Source organism: Phyllobates terribilis, unplaced genomic scaffold (genome assembly GCF_046119375.1).
Source record: "Phyllobates terribilis strain yellow unplaced genomic scaffold, ASM4611937v1 Scaffold_10__3_contigs__length_209671492, whole genome shotgun sequence".
In the NCBI taxonomy this organism is placed as follows: domain Eukaryota; kingdom Metazoa; phylum Chordata; class Amphibia; order Anura; family Dendrobatidae; genus Phyllobates; species Phyllobates terribilis.
The window spans coordinates 192718511-192738564 of NW_027362770.1; the positions used below are offsets into that span (position 1 = coordinate 192718511).

Here is a 20054-nt window from a genome sequence, read left to right on the forward strand (position 1 = left end):
TTGTACATTCACACTGAAGGCATCAAAACTATGAATTACCACATGTGGCATTATATACTTACCAAAAAAGTGTGAAACAACTGAAAATATGTCTTATATTCTAGGGTCTTCACAGTAGCCACCTTTTGCTTTGATGACTGCTTTGCACACTCTTGGCATTCTCTTGATGAGCTTCAAGAGGTAGTCACCGGAAATGGTCTTCCAACAATCTTGAAGGAGTTCCCAGAGATGCTTAGCACTTGTTGGCCCTTTTGCCTTCACTCTGCGGTCCAGCTCACCCCAAACTATCTCGATTGGGTTCAGGTCTGGTGACTGTGGAGGCCGGGTCATCTGGCGTAGCCCCCCATCACTCTCCATCTTGGTCAAATAGCCCTTACACAGCCTGGAGGTGTTTGGGGTCATTGTCCTGTTGAAAAATAAATGATGGTCCAACTAAACGCAAACCGGATGGAATAGCATGCCGCTGCAAGATGCTGTGGTAGCCATGCTGGTTCAGTATGCCTCCAATTTTGAATAAACCCCCAACAGTGTCACCACCAAAGCCCCCCCACACCATCACACCTCCTCCTCCATGCTTCACGGTGGGAACCAGGCATGTAGAGTCCATCCGTTCACCTTTTCTGCGTCACACAAAGACACGGTGGTTGGAACCAAAGATCTCAAATTTGGACTCATCAGACCAAAGCACAGATTTCCACTGGTCTAATGTCCATTCCTTGTGTTCTTTAGCCCAAACAAGTCTCTTCTGCTTGTTGCCTGTCCTTAGCAGTGGTTTCCTAGCAGCTATTTTACCATGAAGGCCTGCTGCACAAAGTCTCCTCTTAACAGTTGTTGTAGAGATGTGTCTGCTGCTAGAACTCTGTGTGGCATTGACCTGGTCTCTAATCTGAGCTGCTGTTAACCTGCGATTTCTGAGGCTGGTGACTCGGATAAACTTATCCCCAGAAGCAGAGGTGACTCTTGGTCTTCCTTTCCTGGGGTGGTCCTCATGTGAGCCAGTTTCTTTGTAGCGCTTGATGGTTTTTGCAACTGCACTTGGGGACACTTTCAAAGTGTTCCCAATTTTTCGCACTGACTGACCTTCATCTCTTAAAGTAATGATGGCCACTCGTTTTTCTTTACTTAGCTCCTTTTTTCTTGCCATAATACAAATTCTAACAGTCTATTCAGTAGGACTATCAGTTGTGTATCCACCAGACTTCTGCACAACACAACTGATGGTCCCAACCCCATTTATAAGGCAAGAAATCCCACTTATTAAACCTGACAGGGCACACCTGTGAAGTGAAGACCATTTCCGGTGACTACCTCTTGAAGCTCATCAAGAGAATGCCAAGAGTGTGCAAAGCAGTCATCAAAGCAGAAGGTGGCTACTGTGAAGAACCTAGAATATAAGACATATTTTCAGTTGTTTCACACATTTTTGTTAAGTATATAATTCCACATGTGGTAATTCATAGTTTTGATGCCTTCAGTGCGAATGTACAATTTTCATAGTCAAGAAAATACAGAAAAATATTTAAATGAGAAGGTGTGTCCAAACTTTTGGTCTGTACTGTAGATAATAGATAGATAATGGATAGACTGCCGACAGCGGTTTCTCCTTCCCTCTCAGTGCGTTTTCTCGGCCCTTGCGCTCCATCACTAATCAGGGCTGTTATCAGCTGGAGGTTGTGGATTTTATAAAACTTCGACTCCGTCTTCCGCTGTGTATGACATTTATAATTTATAGAAGAATTCCCTCGTTGTCTTCTGTATCTGGGGAAAAACGGTCCAAACATCTTATATTCTTACATCCAGCAGCCGATACACAAAGATCTTTTCATAACAGAACAGAGAAAAAGACACTTAAAGGGAGAAATCAGCACAGAACGACTGCAAACCCCATACAGGCGCTCGGTGCATCATGTGGGCAAATATTTAAGTGCACCTTCCCACGGGGATTGTTTTATCTCTATCTACTATAATACGGCCCCTGTACAATAATATAACTACTATAATACTGCCCCCTATGTACAAGAATATAACTACTATAATACTGCCCCCTATGTACAAGAATATAACTACTATAATACTGCCCCCTATGTACAAGAATATAACTACTATAATACTGCTCCTATGTACAAGAATATAACTACTATAATACTGCCCCCTATGTACAAGAATATAACTACTATAATACTGCCCCCTATGTACAAGAATATAACTACTATAATACTGCTCCTATGTACAAGAATATAACTACTATAATACTGCCCCCTATGTACAAGAATATAACTACTATAATACTGCCCCCTATGTACAAGAATATAACTACTATAATACTGCTCCCTATGTACAAGAATATAACTACTATAATACTGCCCCCTATGGACAAGAATATAACTACTATAATACTGCCCCCTATGTACAAGAATATAACTACTATAATACTGCCCCTATGTACAAGAATATAACTACTATAATACTGCCCCCTATGTACAAGAATATAACTACTATAATACTGCCCCCTATGTACAAGAATATAACTACTATAATACTGCCCCCTATGTACAAGAATATAACTACTATAATACTGCTCCTATGTACAAGAATATAACTACTATAATACTGCTCCTATGTACAAGAATATAACTACTATAATACTGCTCCTATGTACAAGAATATAACTACTATAATACTGCCCCCTATGTACAAGAATATAACTACTATAATACTGCTCCTATGTACAAGAATATAACTACTATAATACTGCCCCTATGTACAAGAATATAACTACTATAATACTGCCCCTATGTACAAGAATATAACTACTATAATACTGCCCCCAATGTATAAGAATATAACTACTATAATACTGCCCTGCACGATGCAGATGTGGAGTGTCATACAGTGATGTCAAAAAGTGTTTGCCCCTTCCTGATTTCTTATTCCTGTTCATGTTTGTCACTTAAATGTTTCAGATCACAAAACAAATTACAATAATAGACAAAGATAGCACAAGTAAACAAAAAATTCAGTTTTTAAATGAAGGTCTTTATGATTAAGGGAAAAAGAAATCCAAACCTACAGGACCCTGTGCGAAAAGTGATTGCCCCCCCTTAAAACATAAATTAACTATAGTTTATCACACCTTTGGGAAGCTGAGTACAATCTCCCTAGCCACACACAGGCCTGATTACTGCCACACCTGTTCTGAATCAAGAAATCACTTAAATAGGACCTGCCTGACAAAGTGAAGTAGACCAAAAGATCCTCAAAAGGTAGACATGATGCTGCAATCCAAAGAAATTCAGGAACAGATGAGAAACAAAGTAATTGAGATCTATCAGCCTGGAAAAAGGTTATAAAAGCCATTTCTAAAGCTTTGGGACCACAGTGAGAGCCATTATCCACAAATGCCGAAAATATGGAACCTTCCCATAAGTGGCCGGACGACCAAAATCATCCCATAGGCGCAGCGACGACTCATCCAAGAGGTCACAAAAAACAACATAGAAAGAACTACAGGCCTCACTTGCCTCAGTTAAGGTCAGTGTTCTAGACTCCACCACAAGAAAGAGACTGGGCAAAAATGGCAGCATGGCAGAGTTCCAAGACAAAAACCACTGCTGAGCAAAAAGAACATGAAGGCTCGTCTCAGTTTTGCCAGAAAACGTATTGATGATAGACAAGACTTTTAGGAGAATACTTTGTTGACTGACGAGACAAAATTTGAACTTTTTGGAAGGTGTATGTGCCATTACATCTGGCGTAGAAGTAACATAGCATTTCAGAAAAGGAACATCATACCAACAGTAAAATATGGTGGTGGTAGTGTGATGGTCTGGGGCTGTTTTGCTGCTTCAGGACCTGGAAGACTTATGATAAATGGAACCATGAATTCTGCGATCTACCAAAAATCCTGATGGAGAATGTCCGGCCATCTGTTCCTGACCTCAAGCTGAAGCGCACTTGGGTTATGCAGCAGGACAATGATCCAAAACACACCAGCAAGTCCTCCTCTGAATGGCTTAAGAAAAAAAAAACTAAGACTTTGGATTGGCCTAGTCAAAGTCCTGACCTTAACCTGATTGAGATGCTGATGATCTTAATAAGGCGGATCATGCTCGGAAACCTCCGATGTGACAGAATTACAACAATTCTGCAAAGATGAGCGGCCAAAATTCCTCCAGAGCGTTGTAAAGACTCATTGCCAGTTATCGCAAACGCTTGATTGCAGTTGTTGCTGCTGAGGGCCCAACCAGTTATTAGGTTTAGGGGGCAATCACTTTTTCACACAGGGTCCTGTAGGTTTGGATTTCTTTTTCCCTTAATAATAAAGACCTTTAATTAAAAACTGCATTCTGTGGTTACTTGTGTTATCTTTGTCTAATATTTACTTTTGTTTTGTGATCTGAAACATTTAAGTGACAAACATCCAAAAGAATAAGAAATCAGGAAGGGGGCAAACACTTTTTCCCACCACTGTATGCTGTGACCAGCTTGTATATTACACGTTCCATTATGAGTTATTGTTGCGTTTTTCTGTGCACTTTTCTCTCATTTTTCTTTATATTTCTCTGGTCACACGATCAATGGATTTTTCCCTGAATTTTCGTGTCTCTGTCCGATGATTTTTTTTCATGGTTTCATCCGTCGAGGGTTGTTCTTGGTGTTAGATTGTCAGCTCTTTGGCTCTATAATCTGTTGGGGGTCGTACTTGGTGTTAGATTGTCAGCTCCTCGGCTCTATAATCTGTCAGGGGTCGTTCTTGGTGTTAGATTGTCAGCTCCTCGGCTCTATAATCTGTCGGGGGTCGTACTTGGTGTTAGATTGTCAGCTCCTCGGCTCTATTATCTGTCGGGGGTCATACTTGGTGTTAGATTGTTAGCTCCTCGGCTCTATAATCTGTCGGGGGTCGTACTTGGTGTTAGATTGTCAGCTCCTCGGCTCTATAATCTGTCGGGGGTCGTACTTGGTGTTAGATTGTCAGCTCCTCGGCTCTATAATCTGTCGGGGGCTGTACTTGGTGTTAGATTGTCAGCTCCTCGGCTCTATAATCTGTCGGGGGTCGTACTTGGTGTTAGATTGTCAGCTCCTAGGCTCTATAATCTGTCGGGGGTCGTACTTGGTGTTAGATTGCCATCTCCTCGGCTCTATAATCTGTCGGGGGTCGTACTTGGTGTTAGATTGTCAGCTCCTCGGCTCTATAATCTGTCGGGGGTCGTACTTGGTGTTAGATTGTCAGCTCCTCGGCTCTATAATCTGTCAGGGGTCGTACTCGGTGTTAGATTGTCGGCTCCTCGGCTCTATAATCTGTCAGGGGTCGTACTTGGTGTTAGATTGTCAGCTCCTCGGCTCTATTATCTGTCAGGGGTCGCACTTGGTGTTAGATTGTCAGCTCCTCGGCTCTATAATCTGTCAGGGGTTGTACTTGGTGTTAGATTGTCAGCTCCTCGGCTCTATAATCTGTCGGGGGTCATACTTGGTGTTAGATTGTCAGCTCCTCGGTTCTATAATCTGTCAGGGGTCGTACTTGGTGTTAGATTGTCAGCTCCTCGGCTCTATAATCTGTCAGGGGTCGTACTTGGTGTTAGATTGTCAGCTCCTCGGCTCTATAACGGGTCACTACACCCCAATGCTCTGCAAGCCCCATCCAGGAGAATACGGGTTAATTGCAGCATCTTCGGCGCTGTGGAGCCTGGTTGCCATGGTGACTCGGAGACGAGTTTCGGGGTCTTTGCAGAAGATTTGAAGTTCGTCACAATGTGGTGATGAGGGAACTTTTTCCCGTTTTTCTATCGTTTCTGATTATGGATTTTACGTTGCTTTTTATAATCTCCAGAATATGTAGAAATCTGAAAACATTGTGGGACTACAAGCCTCAGCATGGATATTTATATTGGGAGTATTTAATCTTCTGTCTGGCAATCTATTGCTTTCTGTTATCAGCCACTTCTCGGTTCAGATAGCAGAGGGCTGGTGAGGGCTGTTTGTCACTTTGTTCTTTTCTGGTTCCATTGTAATGGAGCCTCATTGTGGAAACCATCAGCAAGCTGCTGCTGCTGCGGTGAATATGGGGGAACCTCATTGTGGAAACCATCAGCAAGCTGCTGCTGCTTCGGTGAATATGGGGGAGCCTCATTGTGGAAACCATCAGCAAGCTGCTGCTGCTGCGGTGAATATGGGGGAGCCTCAGCCCCTTACTTCCACTGATGGGAAATCTTAATCTTCAGCACAACACATTGTGGACAATTGAAGCTGCAGCTTTGAGGAAGACCCTTTTTTCTGGGACCTGTAGTTCCTGCCGCCATAGACTGTGCAGTGGGGGATAAATGATGTGCAGCTCTGGAGGATGATGGCAGCACGTTTTTGTCTCCAGACTTCTCCGTCTCATCACTCCGCCGCTGGACGCCGCTGGCTAATGGCTGAACAGCGCGCTCAGGCCGCATCTCTGCCGCCTCCGTGTAAATCACTTCTCCTCGGTGACGGAAGACAAGACGCGCGTCGCAGTCCAGCCGACCTTCATGTGTGCGCGTCACGCCGCCGCGGGCGGAGGGGTAGCATATAGAGTCACAGATAACGAAACCCATGAGACCAAGACGAGCGCAATAGGGTAAACTGCGTCCCCAGGATGCCTGATTGGGATCCTGAGAGCTAACAGGAAAGCAGTGGGGAAGTAAATGCAGCTCTTGATGTAACTAGAGTATAAGGTATGAAATAAGGTCAATAGGAGCCGACCAGAGACAGACGGCTGTTGAGGCTGCTTCATAGCGTCAGACGTCACAGGGGTCTCAGACGCCACAGGCGTCTCAGACGTCACAGGGATCTCAGACGCCACAGGGGTTTCCTGCCATCGTCCACCGCGACGGACTAGTGCCCGGTCTGTAATATCGACCCCCTAAATAAATCAGACCCCAGAATGCCTTAAATTAATCAGCCCCTAAACCATGTCCATAAATGAATCGGAGCCCAGACGAGACCCCTTATATGAGTAAGACCCCAAATCCTCTGAATGAATTAGGCTCAAGGCCAGGCCCTTTCTTTGAAAAAAAAAAAAAGGAAACCCTCTAAATTACTTAGGTTTGAGATGAGACCCCTAAATAATTCAGATCTCAACCAATAAATGAATTAGGCCTGAGATCAGACCCCCACTATTAATCCAACCCCTGATCACCTATATGATTAATTAGGCCTGAAACAAGAACCCTAAATAAAGCCGTTCCCACATGAGACCACCAGAGTGATTCAGACCCCGGAGGAGAGGACACCGGCCCCTCTTCACCCCATCGCTCCTGTTCCTTGGCCTCTCCAGGAGAGGACACAGGCCCCTCTTCACCCCATCGCTCCTGTTCCTGGGCCTCTCCAGGAGATGACACCGGCCCCTCTTCACCCCATCGCTCCTGTTCCTGGGCCTCTCCAGGAGATGACACAGGCCCCTCTTCACCCCATCGCTCCTGTTCCTGGGCCTCTCCAGGAGAGGACACAGGCCCCTCTTCACCCCATCGCTCCTGTTCCTGGGCCTCTCCAGGAGAGGACACCTGCCCCTCTTCACCCCATCACTTCTGTTCCTGGGCCTCTCCAGGAGATGACACCGGCCCCTCTTCACCCCATCGCTCCTGTTCCTGGACCTCTCCAGGAGATGACACCGGCCCCTCTTCACCCCATCGCTCCTGTTCCTGGGCCTCTCCAGGAGAGGACACCGGCCCCTCTTCACCCCATCGCTCCTGTTCCTGGGCCTCTCCAGGAGATGACACCGGCCCCTCTTCACCCCATCGCTCCTGTTCCTGGGCCTCTCCAGGAGAGGACACAGGCCCCTCTTCACCCCATCGCTCCTGTTCCTGGGCCTCTCCAGGAGAGGACACCGGCCCCTCTTCACCCCATCGCTCCTGTTCCTGGGCCTCTCCAGGAGATGACACCGGCCCCTCTTCACCCCATCGCTCCTGTTCCTGGGCCTCTCCAGGAGAGGACACAGGCCCCTCTTCACCCCATCGCTCCTGTTCCTGGGCCTCTCCAGGAGAGGACACAGGCCCCTCTTCACCCCATCGCTCCTGTTCCTGGGCCTCTCCAGGAGAGGACACAGGCCCCTCTTCACCCCATCGCTCCTGTTCCTGGGCCTCTCCAGGAGAGGACACAGGCCCCTCTTCACCCCATCGCTCCTGTTCCTGGGCCTCTCCAGGAGAGGACACCGGCCCCTCTTCACCCCATCGCTCCTGTTCCTTGGCCTCTCCAGGAGAGGACACCGGCCCCTCTTCACCCCATCGCTCCTGTTCCTTGGCCTCTCCAGGAGAGGACACAGGCCCCTCTTCACCCCATCGCTCCTGTTCCTGGGCCTCTCCAGGAGAGGACACCGGCCCCTCTTCACCCCATCGCTTCTGTTCCTGGGCCTCTCCAGGAGATGACACCGGCCCCTCTTCACCCCATCACTCCTGTTCCTGGGCCTCTCCAGGAGAGGACACCGGCCCCTCTTCACCCCATCGCTCCTGTTCCTGGGCCTCTCCAGGAGATGACACCGGCCCCTCTTCACCCCATCGCTCCTGTTCCTGGGCCTCTCCAGGAGAGGACACAGGCCCCTCTTCACCCCATCGCTCCTGTTCCTGGGCCTCTCCAGGAGAGGACACCTGCTCCTCTTCACCCCATCGCTTCTGTTCCTGGGCCTCTCCAAGGGAGGACACCGGCCCCTCTTCACCCCATCGCTCCTGTTCCTGGACCTCTCCAGGAGATGACACCGGCCCTTCTTCACCCCATCGCTCCTGTTCCTGGGCCTCTCCAGGAGAGGACACAGGCCCCTCTTCACCCCATCGCTCCTGTTCCTGGGCCTCTCCAGGTGAGGACACCGGCCCCTCTTCACCCCATCGCTCCTGTTCCTGGGCCTCTCCAGGTGAGGACACCGGCTCCTCTTCACCCCATCGCTCCTGTTCCTGGGCCTCTCTAGGAGAGGACACAGGCTCCTCTTCACCCCATCGCTCCTGTTCCTGGGCCTCTCCAGGAGAAGAGCAGTTGGCTGCTGCCTCCATGTTCACCGCCGCCCAGTCTTGGTTTGGAGGTCACCGGGTCACTATGTAGACCGCCTGCAGAGAAGTTGGGAAGTTCAGCTCCGGGTGTCATTCTTTTTTTTGCACAAGCCTGAAGTTGGAGCCCACATTTAACCCTTTCCTGCCCGCAGTGCATGCCGCGGGTGCTGGTACCTTCTCGCTCTCGTGTTTTCTCGCCAAGTCTTCCCTTTTATCCCTGGATTTGACCTTCATGTTTCTGACAAGGTCACCTGTTCCCTGACAGGCGGCGGCAGTGAATTACCCCCGTGTGTGACAGCCGTGTTCTTGGTAAACGCGCACAATCCATTGTCAGTCACCGCCGGACCACGAGTCTCCCGGCTGCGCCGCACACAGGGTGATGGGGTAATTGTGCATGAAATATGGCTGCATTCATTTTGGGTGAGTAAAGCAAAAAATGAGCGTTTAGCCATTAACCTCTCGGGCGCTGGAGAGACGTCAGGACGGATGTAGCGGGAATATGTAACGAGGCCGGTAATGGCTGACTGGTATAATTGTGATCTGCAGATTAGGAATCGCTCAGGGGTTTTCAGGCAATGGCGGTGCTCCGCCGCTGGCTGCCGGCTGCACTGCGTAGAGCTATGTGCTGGCGAGCGGTGGAGCTGCTTACCGGAACCGTGTGAGGGCATGAAAAGGGCGCAGAGGGCGGCATGGAGGGCGCATGGTTCATATGCCCTGATCACCCCAGGTGTTGCAAGAAATTTCATAGAAAACGCTCCGAAATGGACTCCTATTCTTCCCACAGCTGAGGATTTGTAGCAATTGTATCCAGTCACCTATCCTGCAATGCTCTCTACGCTGACACATTGTACCAGCCTCTCAGATGTAAAATGCTGACAATGGTGAAGAACTGAAACGCTCATCAGTCTGTGGAAAATCAGATGAAAAGTCATCAGGTGCGAAAGACGAGGAGCGGAGATGAGGAGCACCTGGGCAGAGACGAGTGGAAACGAGGAGCGCCGGAGGTGAGACGAGGAACAGAGACGAGGAGCGTCAGGGTGAAGATGAGGGGAGACTAGGAGCGTCAGGGTGAAGACGAGCGGAGACAAGGAGCGGAGAAGAGGAGCACCTGGGCAGAGATGAGTGGAAACGAGGAGCGCCGGAGGTGAGACGAGGAACAGAGACGAGGAACGTCAGGGTGAAGATGAGGGGAGACTAGGAGCGTCAGGGTGAAGACGAGCGGAGACAAGGAGCGGAGAAGAGGAGCACCTGGGCAGAGATGAGTGGAAACGAGGAGCGCCGGAGGTGAGACGAGGAACGGAGACGAGGAGCGTCAGCGTGAAGATGAGCAGAGACTAGGAGCGTCAGGGTTAAGACGAGCGGAGACAAGGAGCGGAGAAGAGGAGCACCTGGGCAGAGATGAGTGGAAACGAGGAGCGCCGGAAGTGAGACAAGGAACGAAGACGAGAAGCGTCAGGGTGAAGATGAGGGGAGACTAGGAGCGTCAGGGTGAAGACGAGCGGAGACAAGGAGCGGAGACGAGGAGCACCTGGGCAGAGATGAGTGGAAACGAGGAGCGCCGGAGGTGAGACGAGGAACGGAGACGAGGAGCGTCAGCGTGAAGATGAGCGGAGACTAGGAGCGTCAGGGTGAAGACGAGCGGAGACAAGGAGCGGAGAAGAGGAGCACCTGGGCAGAAACGAGTGGAAACGAGGAGCGCCGGAGGTGAGACGAGGAACGGAGACGAGGAGCGTCAGCGTGAAGATGAGCGGAGACTAGGAGCGTTAGGGTGAAGACGAGCGGAGACAAGGAGCGGAGAAGAGGAGCACCTGGGCAGAGACGAGTGGAAACGAGGAGCGCCGGAGGTGAGACGAGGAACAGAGACGAGGAGCGTCAGGGTGAAGATGAGGGGAGACTAGGAGCGTCAGGGTGAAGACGAGCGGAGACAAGGAGCGGAGAAGAGGAGCACCAGGGCAGAGATGAGTGGAAACGAGGAGCGCCGGAAGTGAGACAAGGAACGAAGACGAGAAGCGTCAGGGTGAAGATGAGGGGAGACTAGGAGCGTCAGGGTGAAGACGAGCGGAGACAAGGAGCGGAGACGAGGAGCACCTGGGCAGAGACGAGTGGAAACGAGGAACGCCGGAGGTGAGACGAGGAACGGAGACGAGGAGCGTCAGGGTGAAGATGAGCGGAGACTAGGAGCGTCAGGGTGAAGACGAGCGGAGACAAGGAGCGGAGACAAGGAGCGGAGATGAGGAGCACCTGGGCAGAGACGAGTGGAAACGAGGAACGCCGGAGGTGAGACGAGGAACGGAGACGAGGAGCGTCAGGGTGAAGATGAGCGGAGACTAGGAGCGTCAGGGTGAAGACGAGCGGAGACAAGGAGCGGAGACAAGGAACGGAGATGAGGAGCACCTGGGCAGAGACGAGTGGAAACGAGGAGCGCCGGAGGTGAGACAAAGAACGGAGACGAGAAGCGTCAGGGTGAAGATGAGCGGAGACAAGGAGCGGAGACAAGGAGCGGAGACGAAGAGCACATGGGCAGAGACGAGTGGAGACGAGGAACGCCAGAGCTGAGACAAGGAGCGGAGACCAGAAGCGTCAGGGTGAAGACGAGCAGAGACGAGGAGCGGAGACGAGGAGCGCCGGAGCGGAGACAAGGAGCGGAGATAAGGAGTGTCAGGGTGAAGACAAGGAGCGGAGACGAGGAACACCTGGGCAGAGACAAGTGGAGACGAGGAGCGGCGGAGCGGAGACAAGGAGCGGAGATGAGGAGCGTCAGGGTGAAGACAAGGAGCGGATACGAGGAGCACCTGGGCAGAGACGAGTGAAGACGAGGAGCGCCGGAGCGGAGACAAGGAGCGGAGACGAGGAGCGTCAGGGGGAAGACGAGGAGCACCTGAGCAGAGACGAGTGGAGATGAGGAGCGCCGGAGCGGAGACAAGGAGCGGAGGCGAGGAGCTTCAGGGTGAAGACGAGCGGAGATGAGGAGCGTCAGGGTGAAAGCAAGGAGCGGAGACGAGGAGCGCCGGGGCAGAGACGAGGAGCGGATACTAGGAGTGCCAGAGCGGAGACGAGGAGCGTCAGAGCTGAGACAAGGAGCGGAGATGAGGAGCGCCAGAGCGGAGACGAGGAGCGTCAGAGCTGAGACAAGGAGCGGAGATGAGGAGCGTCACGGTGAAGACGAGGAGCGGAGACGAGGAGCGCCGGAGCGGAGACAAGGAGCGGAGACGAGGAGCGTCAGGGTGAAGATGAGGAGCGGAGACGAGGAGCTTCAGGATGAAGACGAGGAGCGGAGACGAGGAGCGCCGGGGCAGAGACAAGGAGCGGATACTAGGAGCGCCAGAGCGGAGACGAGGAGCGTCAGAGCTGAGACAAGGAGCGTAGACGAGGAGCGCCGGGGCAGAGAAGAGCGGATGTAGCGGGAATATGTAACGAGGCCGGTAATGGCTGACTGGTATAATTGTGATCTGCAGATTAGGAATCGCTCAGGGGTTTTCAGGCAATGGCGGTGCTCCGCCGCTGGCTGCCGGCTGCACTGCGTAGAGCTATGTGCTGGCGAGCGGTGGAGCTGCTTACCGGAACCGTGTGAGGGCATGAAAAGGGCGCAGAGGGCGGCATGGAGGGCGCATGGTTCATATGCCCTGATCACCCCAGGTGTTGCAAGAAATTTCATAGAAAACGCTCCGAAATGGACTCCTATTCTTCCCACAGCTGAGGATTTGTAGCAATTGTATCCAGTCACCTATCCTGCAATGCTCTCTACGCTGACACATTGTACCAGCCTCTCAGATGTAAAATGCTGACAATGGTGAAGAACTGAAACGCTCATCAGTCTGTGGAAAATCAGATGAAAAGTCATCAGGTGCGAAAGACGAGGAGCGGAGATGAGGAGCACCTGGGCAGAGACGAGTGGAAACGAGGAGCGCCGGAGGTGAGACGAGGAACAGAGACGAGGAGCGTCAGGGTGAAGATGAGGGGAGACTAGGAGCGTCAGGGTGAAGACGAGCGGAGACAAGGAGCGGAGAAGAGGAGCACCTGGGCAGAGATGAGTGGAAACGAGGAGCGCCGGAGGTGAGACGAGGAACAGAGACGAGGAACGTCAGGGTGAAGATGAGGGGAGACTAGGAGCGTCAGGGTGAAGACGAGCGGAGACAAGGAGCGGAGAAGAGGAGCACCTGGGCAGAGATGAGTGGAAACGAGGAGCGCCGGAGGTGAGACGAGGAACGGAGACGAGGAGCGTCAGCGTGAAGATGAGCAGAGACTAGGAGCGTCAGGGTGAAGACGAGCGGAGACAAGGAGCGGAGACGAGGAGCACCTGGGCAGAGATGAGTGGAAACGAGGAGCGCCGGAGGTGAGACGAGGAACGGAGACGAGGAGCGTCAGCGTGAAGATGAGCGGAGACTAGGAGCGTCAGGGTGAAGACGAGCGGAGACAAGGAGCGGAGAAGAGGAGCACCTGGGCAGAAACGAGTGGAAACGAGGAGCGCCGGAGGTGAGACGAGGAACGGAGACGAGGAGCGTCAGCGTGAAGATGAGCGGAGACTAGGAGCGTTAGGGTGAAGACGAGCGGAGACAAGGAGCGGAGAAGAGGAGCACCTGGGCAGAGACGAGTGGAAACGAGGAGCGCCGGAGGTGAGACGAGGAACAGAGACGAGGAGCGTCAGGGTGAAGATGAGGGGAGACTAGGAGCGTCAGGGTGAAGACGAGCGGAGACAAGGAGCGGAGAAGAGGAGCACCAGGGCAGAGATGAGTGGAAACGAGGAGCGCCGGAAGTGAGACAAGGAACGAAGACGAGAAGCGTCAGGGTGAAGATGAGGGGAGACTAGGAGCGTCAGGGTGAAGACGAGCGGAGACAAGGAGCGGAGACGAGGAGCACCTGGGCAGAGACGAGTGGAAACGAGGAACGCCGGAGGTGAGACGAGGAACGGAGACGAGGAGCGTCAGGGTGAAGATGAGCGGAGACTAGGAGCGTCAGGGTGAAGACGAGCGGAGACAAGGAGCGGAGACAAGGAGCGGAGATGAGGAGCACCTGGGCAGAGACGAGTGGAAACGAGGAACGCCGGAGGTGAGACGAGGAACGGAGACGAGGAGCGTCAGGGTGAAGATGAGCGGAGACTAGGAGCGTCAGGGTGAAGACGAGCGGAGACAAGGAGCGGAGACAAGGAACGGAGATGAGGAGCACCTGGGCAGAGACGAGTGGAAACGAGGAGCGCCGGAGGTGAGACAAAGAACGGAGACGAGAAGCGTCAGGGTGAAGATGAGCGGAGACAAGGAGCGGAGACAAGGAGCGGAGACGAAGAGCACATGGGCAGAGACGAGTGGAGACGAGGAACGCCAGAGCTGAGACAAGGAGCGGAGACCAGAAGCGTCAGGGTGAAGACGAGCAGAGACGAGGAGCGGAGACGAGGAGCGCCGGAGCGGAGACAAGGAGCGGAGATAAGGAGTGTCAGGGTGAAGACAAGGAGCGGAGACGAGGAACACCTGGGCAGAGACAAGTGGAGACGAGGAGCGGCGGAGCGGAGACAAGGAGCGGAGATGAGGAGCGTCAGGGTGAAGACAAGGAGCGGATACGAGGAGCACCTGGGCAGAGACGAGTGAAGACGAGGAGCGCCGGAGCGGAGACAAGGAGCGGAGACGAGGAGCGTCAGGGGGAAGACGAGGAGCACCTGAGCAGAGACGAGTGGAGATGAGGAGCGCCGGAGCGGAGACAAGGAGCGGAGGCGAGGAGCTTCAGGGTGAAGACGAGCGGAGATGAGGAGCGTCAGGGTGAAAGCAAGGAGCGGAGACGAGGAGCGCCGGGGCAGAGACGAGGAGCGGATACTAGGAGTGCCAGAGCGGAGACGAGGAGCGCCAGAGCGGAGACGAGGAGCGTCAGAGCTGAGACAAGGAGCGGAGATGAGGAGCGCCAGAGCGGAGACGAGGAGCGTCAGAGCTGAGACAAGGAGCGGAGATGAGGAGCGTCACGGTGAAGACGAGGAGCGGAGACGAGGAGCGCCGGAGCGGAGACAAGGAGCGGAGACGAGGAGCGTCAGGGTGAAGATGAGGAGCGGAGACGAGGAGCTTCAGGATGAAGACGAGGAGCGGAGACGAGGAGCGCCGGGGCAGAGACAAGGAGCGGATACTAGGAGCGCCAGAGCGGAGACGAGGAGCGTCAGAGCTGAGACAAGGAGCGTAGACGAGGAGCGCCGGGGCAGAGAAGAGCGGAGACAAGGAGTGCAGATTTTGGCCAACAACCTCCTTCCCTCAGAAAAAGCGTTGAAGATGAGTTGTGGCTGGGTCTTCCAGCATGACAATGACCCAAAACATACAGCCAAAGCAACAAAGGAGTGGCTCAAAAAGAAGCACAGTAAGGTGATGCTGTGGCCTAGCCGGTCTCCAGACCTTAATCCCATAGAAAACTTGTGGAGGGAGTTGAAGCTCCGAGTTGCCAAGCGACAGCCTCAAAATCTTAATGATTTAGAGATTATCTGCAAAGAGGAGTGGACCAAAACTCCTCCTGACATGTGCTCAAACCTCATCATCAACTACAAAAAAAGTCTGACTGCTGTGCTGCCACCTAGTATTAAGTGTTGTTTGCCAGAGGGATCAAATACTTATTTCTCACTGCAAAATGCAAAAAAAATTATCTAATTTATACAATGTGATTTTCTTGATTTTTTGGGGGGGATATTCTATCTCTCAATGTTAAAATTAACCTACCCTTAAAATTATAGACTGTTCATGTCTTTGTCAGTGGGCAAACTTACAAAAACAGCAAGGGATCAAATACTTATTTTCCCCACTGTATATACAGGAGATGCCCAGGTTCTACCAGCTGTACGTGTATAATTATATACAGCAGATGCCCAGGTTATACCAGCTGTACATATATAATTATATACAGGAGATGCCCAGGATATACCAGCTGTACATATATAATTATATACAGGAGATGCCCAGGTTATACCAGTTGTACATATATAATTATATACAGGAGATGCCCAGGTTATACCAGCTGTACATATATAATTATATACAGGAGATGCCCAGGATATACCAGCTGTACATATATAATTATATACAGGAGATATCCAGGTTATACCAGCTGTACATATATAATTATATACAGGAGATGCCCAGGATATACCAGCTGTACATATATAATTATATACAGCAGATGCCCAGGTTATACCAGCTGTACATATATAATTATATACAGGAGATGCCCAGGTTATACCAGCTGTACATATATAATTATATACAGGAGATGCCCAGGTTATACCAGCTGTACATATATAATTCTATACAGGAGATGCCCAGGTTATACCAGCTGTACATATATAATTATATACAGCAGATGCCCAGGTTATACCAGCTGTACATATATAATTATATACAGGAGATGCCCAGGTTATACCAGCTGTACATATATAATTATATACAGCAGATGCCCAGGTTATACCAGCTGTACATATATAATTATGTAAAGGAGATGCCCAGGTTATACCAGCTGTACATATATAATTATATACAGCAGATGCCCAGGTTATACCAGCTGTACATATATAATTATATACAGGAGATGCCCAGGTTATACCAGCTGTACATACAGTGCATTGTCAAAGTATTTGGCCCCCTTGAACTTTTCTACCTTTTGCCACATTTCTGGCTTCAAACATAAAGATATAAAATTGTAATTTTTTTGGGAAGAATCAAGAACAAGTGGGACACATTCATGAAGTGGAACGAAATTTATTGGATATTTTAAACTTTTTTAACAAATGAAAAACTGAAAAGTGGGGCGCGCAATATTATTCGGCCCCCTTGAGTTAATACTTTGTAGCGCCACCTTTTGCTGCGATTACAGCTGCAAGTCACTTGGGGTATGTCTCTATCAGTTTTGCACATCGAGAGGTTGAAATTCTTGCCCATTCTTCCTTGCAAACAGCTCGAGTTCAGTGAGGTTGGATGGAGGGCGTTTGTGAACAGTTTTCAGCTCTTTCCACAGATTCTCGATTGGATTCAGGTCTGGACTTTGACTTGGCCATTCTAACACCTGGATACGTTTATTTTTGAACCATTCCATTGTAGATTTTGCTTTATGTTTAGGATCATTGTCTTGTTGGAAGATAAATCTCCGTCCCAATCTTAGGTCTTTTGCAGACTCCCAACAGGTTTTCTTCCAGAATGGTCCTGTATTTGGCTCCGTCCATCTTCCCATCAATTTTAACCATCTTTCCTGTCCCTGCTGAAGAAAAGCAGCCCCAAACCATGATGCTGCCACCACCATGCTTGACAGTGGGGATGGTGTTTTGAGGGTGATGAGCTGTGTTGCTTTTACTCCAAACATATCATTTTGCATTGTGGCCAAAAAGTTTGATTTTGGTTTCATCTGACCAGAGCATCTTATTCCATATGTTTGCTGTGTCTCCCAGGTGGCTTGTGGCAAACTTCAAACGAGACTTTTTAAGGATATCTTTGAGAAATGGCTTTCTTCTTGCCACTCTTCCATAAAGGCCAGATTTGTGCAGTGTACGACTGATTGTTGTCCTATGGACAGACTCTCCCACCTCGGCTGTAGATCTCTGCAGTTCATCCAGAGTGATCATGGGCCTTTTAGCTGCATCTCTGATCAGTCTTCTCCTTGTTCGAGATGAAAGTTTAGAGGGACGGCCGGGTCTTGGTAGATTTGCAGTGGTCTGATACTCCTTCCATTTCAATGTGATCGCTTGCACAGTGCTCCTTGAGATGTTTAAAACTTGGGAAATCTTTTTGGATCCAAATCCGGCTTTAAACTTCGCCACAACAGTATCTCGGACCTGCCTGGTGTGTTCCTCGGTCTTCATGATGCTCTCTGCACTTGAAACAGAACCCTGAGACTATCACAGAGCAGAGACCCCTGAGACGATCACAGAGCAGAGACCCCTGAGACGATCACAGAGCAGAGACCCCTGAGACGATCACAGAGCAGAGACCCCTGAGACGATCACAGAGCAGAGACCCCTGAGACGATCACAGAGCAGAGACCCCTGAGACGATCACAGAGCAGAGACCCCTGAGACGATCACAGAGCAGAGACCCCTGAGACGATCACAGAGCAGAGACCCCTGAGACGATCACAGAGCAGAGACCCCTGAGACGATCACAGAGCAGAGACCCCTGAGACGATCACAGAACAGAGACCCCTGAGATGATCACAGAGCAGGAGCATTTATAAGAGACTTGATTACACACAGGTGGATCCTATGTATCATTACCAGTCATGTAGGACAACACTGGATCATTCAGAGATCCTCACTGAACTGCTGCACTGAAAGTAAAGGGGCTGAATAATATTGCACGCCCCACTTTTCAGTTTTGAATTTTTTAAAAAAGTTTAAAATATCCAATAAATTTCGTTCCACTTCACGACTGTGTCCCACTTGTTGTTGATTCTTCCCGAAAAAATTAGAATTTTATATCTTTATGTTTGAAGCCAGAAATGTGTCAAAAGGTAGAAAAGTTCAAGGGGGCCAAATACTTTCACAAGGCACTGTAGATAAATATATACAGGAGATGCCCAGGTTATACCAGCTGTACATGTATAATTATATACAGGAGATGCCCAGGTTATACCAGCTGTACATATATAATTATATACAGGAGATGCCCAGGTTATACCAGCTGTACATATATAATTATATACAGGAGATGCCCAGGTTATACCAGCTGTACATATATAATTATATACAGGAGATGGCCAGGTTATACCAGCTGTACATATATATAATTATATACAGGAGATGCCCAGGTTATACCAGCTGTACATATATAATTATATACAGGAGATACCCAGGTTATACCAGCTGTACATATATAATTATATAAAGGAGATGCCCAGGTTATATCAGCTGTACATGTATAATTATATACAGGAGATGCCCAGGTTATACCAGCTGTACATATATAATTATATACAGGAGATGCCCAGGTTATACCAGCTGTACATATATAATTATATACAGGAGATGCCCAGGTTATACCAGCTGTACATATATAATTATATACAGGAGATGGCCAGGTTATACCAGCTGTACATATATATAATTATATACAGGAGATGCCCAGGTTATACCAGCTGTACATATATAATTATATACAGGAGATACCCAGGTTATACCAGCTGTACATATATAATTATATAAAGGAGATGCCCAGGTTATATCAGCTGTACATGTATAATTATATACAGGAGATGCCCAGGTTATACCAGCTGTACATGTATAATTATATACAGGAGATGCCCAGGTTATATCAGCTGTACATATATAATTATATACAGGAGATGCCCAGGTTATATCAGCTGTACATGTATAATTATATACAGGAGATGCCCAGGTTATACCAGCTGTACATATATAATTATATACAGGAGATGCCCAGGTTATACCAGCTGTACATATATAATTATATACAGGAGATGCCCAGGTTATATCAGCTGTACATATATAATTATATACAGGAGATGCCCAGGTTATATCAGCTGTACATGTATAATTCTATACAGGAGATACCCAGGTTATATCAGCTGTACATATATAATTATATACAGGAGATGCCCAGGTTATATCAGCTATACATATATAATTATATACAGGAGATGCCCAGGTTATATCAGCTGTACATGTATAATTATATACAGGAGATGCCCAGGTTATACCAGCTGTACATATATAATTATATACAGGAGATGCCCAGGTTATACCAGCTGTACATATATAATTATATACAGGAGATACCCAGGTTATACCAGCTGTACATATATAATTATATAAAGGAGATGCCCAGGTTATATCAGCTGTACATGTATAATTATATACAGGAGATGCCCAGGTTATACCAGCTGTACATGTATAATTATATACAGGAGATGCCCAGGTTATACCAGCTGTACATATATAATTATATACAGGAGATGCCCAGGTTATACCAGCTGTACATATATAATTATATACAGGAGATACCCAGGTTATACCAGCTGTACATATATAATTATATACAGAAGATGCCCAGGTTATATCAGCTGTACATGTATAATTATATACAGGAGATGCCCAGG

The 20054-nt window shown here is 49.4% G+C and overlaps 1 protein-coding gene across 9 annotated transcripts in view; it reads left to right on the forward strand.

Moving 5' to 3' along the window:
- CACNA1C (calcium voltage-gated channel subunit alpha1 C) overlaps positions 1-20054 on the forward strand; it is a 553842-nt gene that overhangs the window by 290164 nt on the left and 243624 nt on the right. The window lies entirely within an intron of this gene.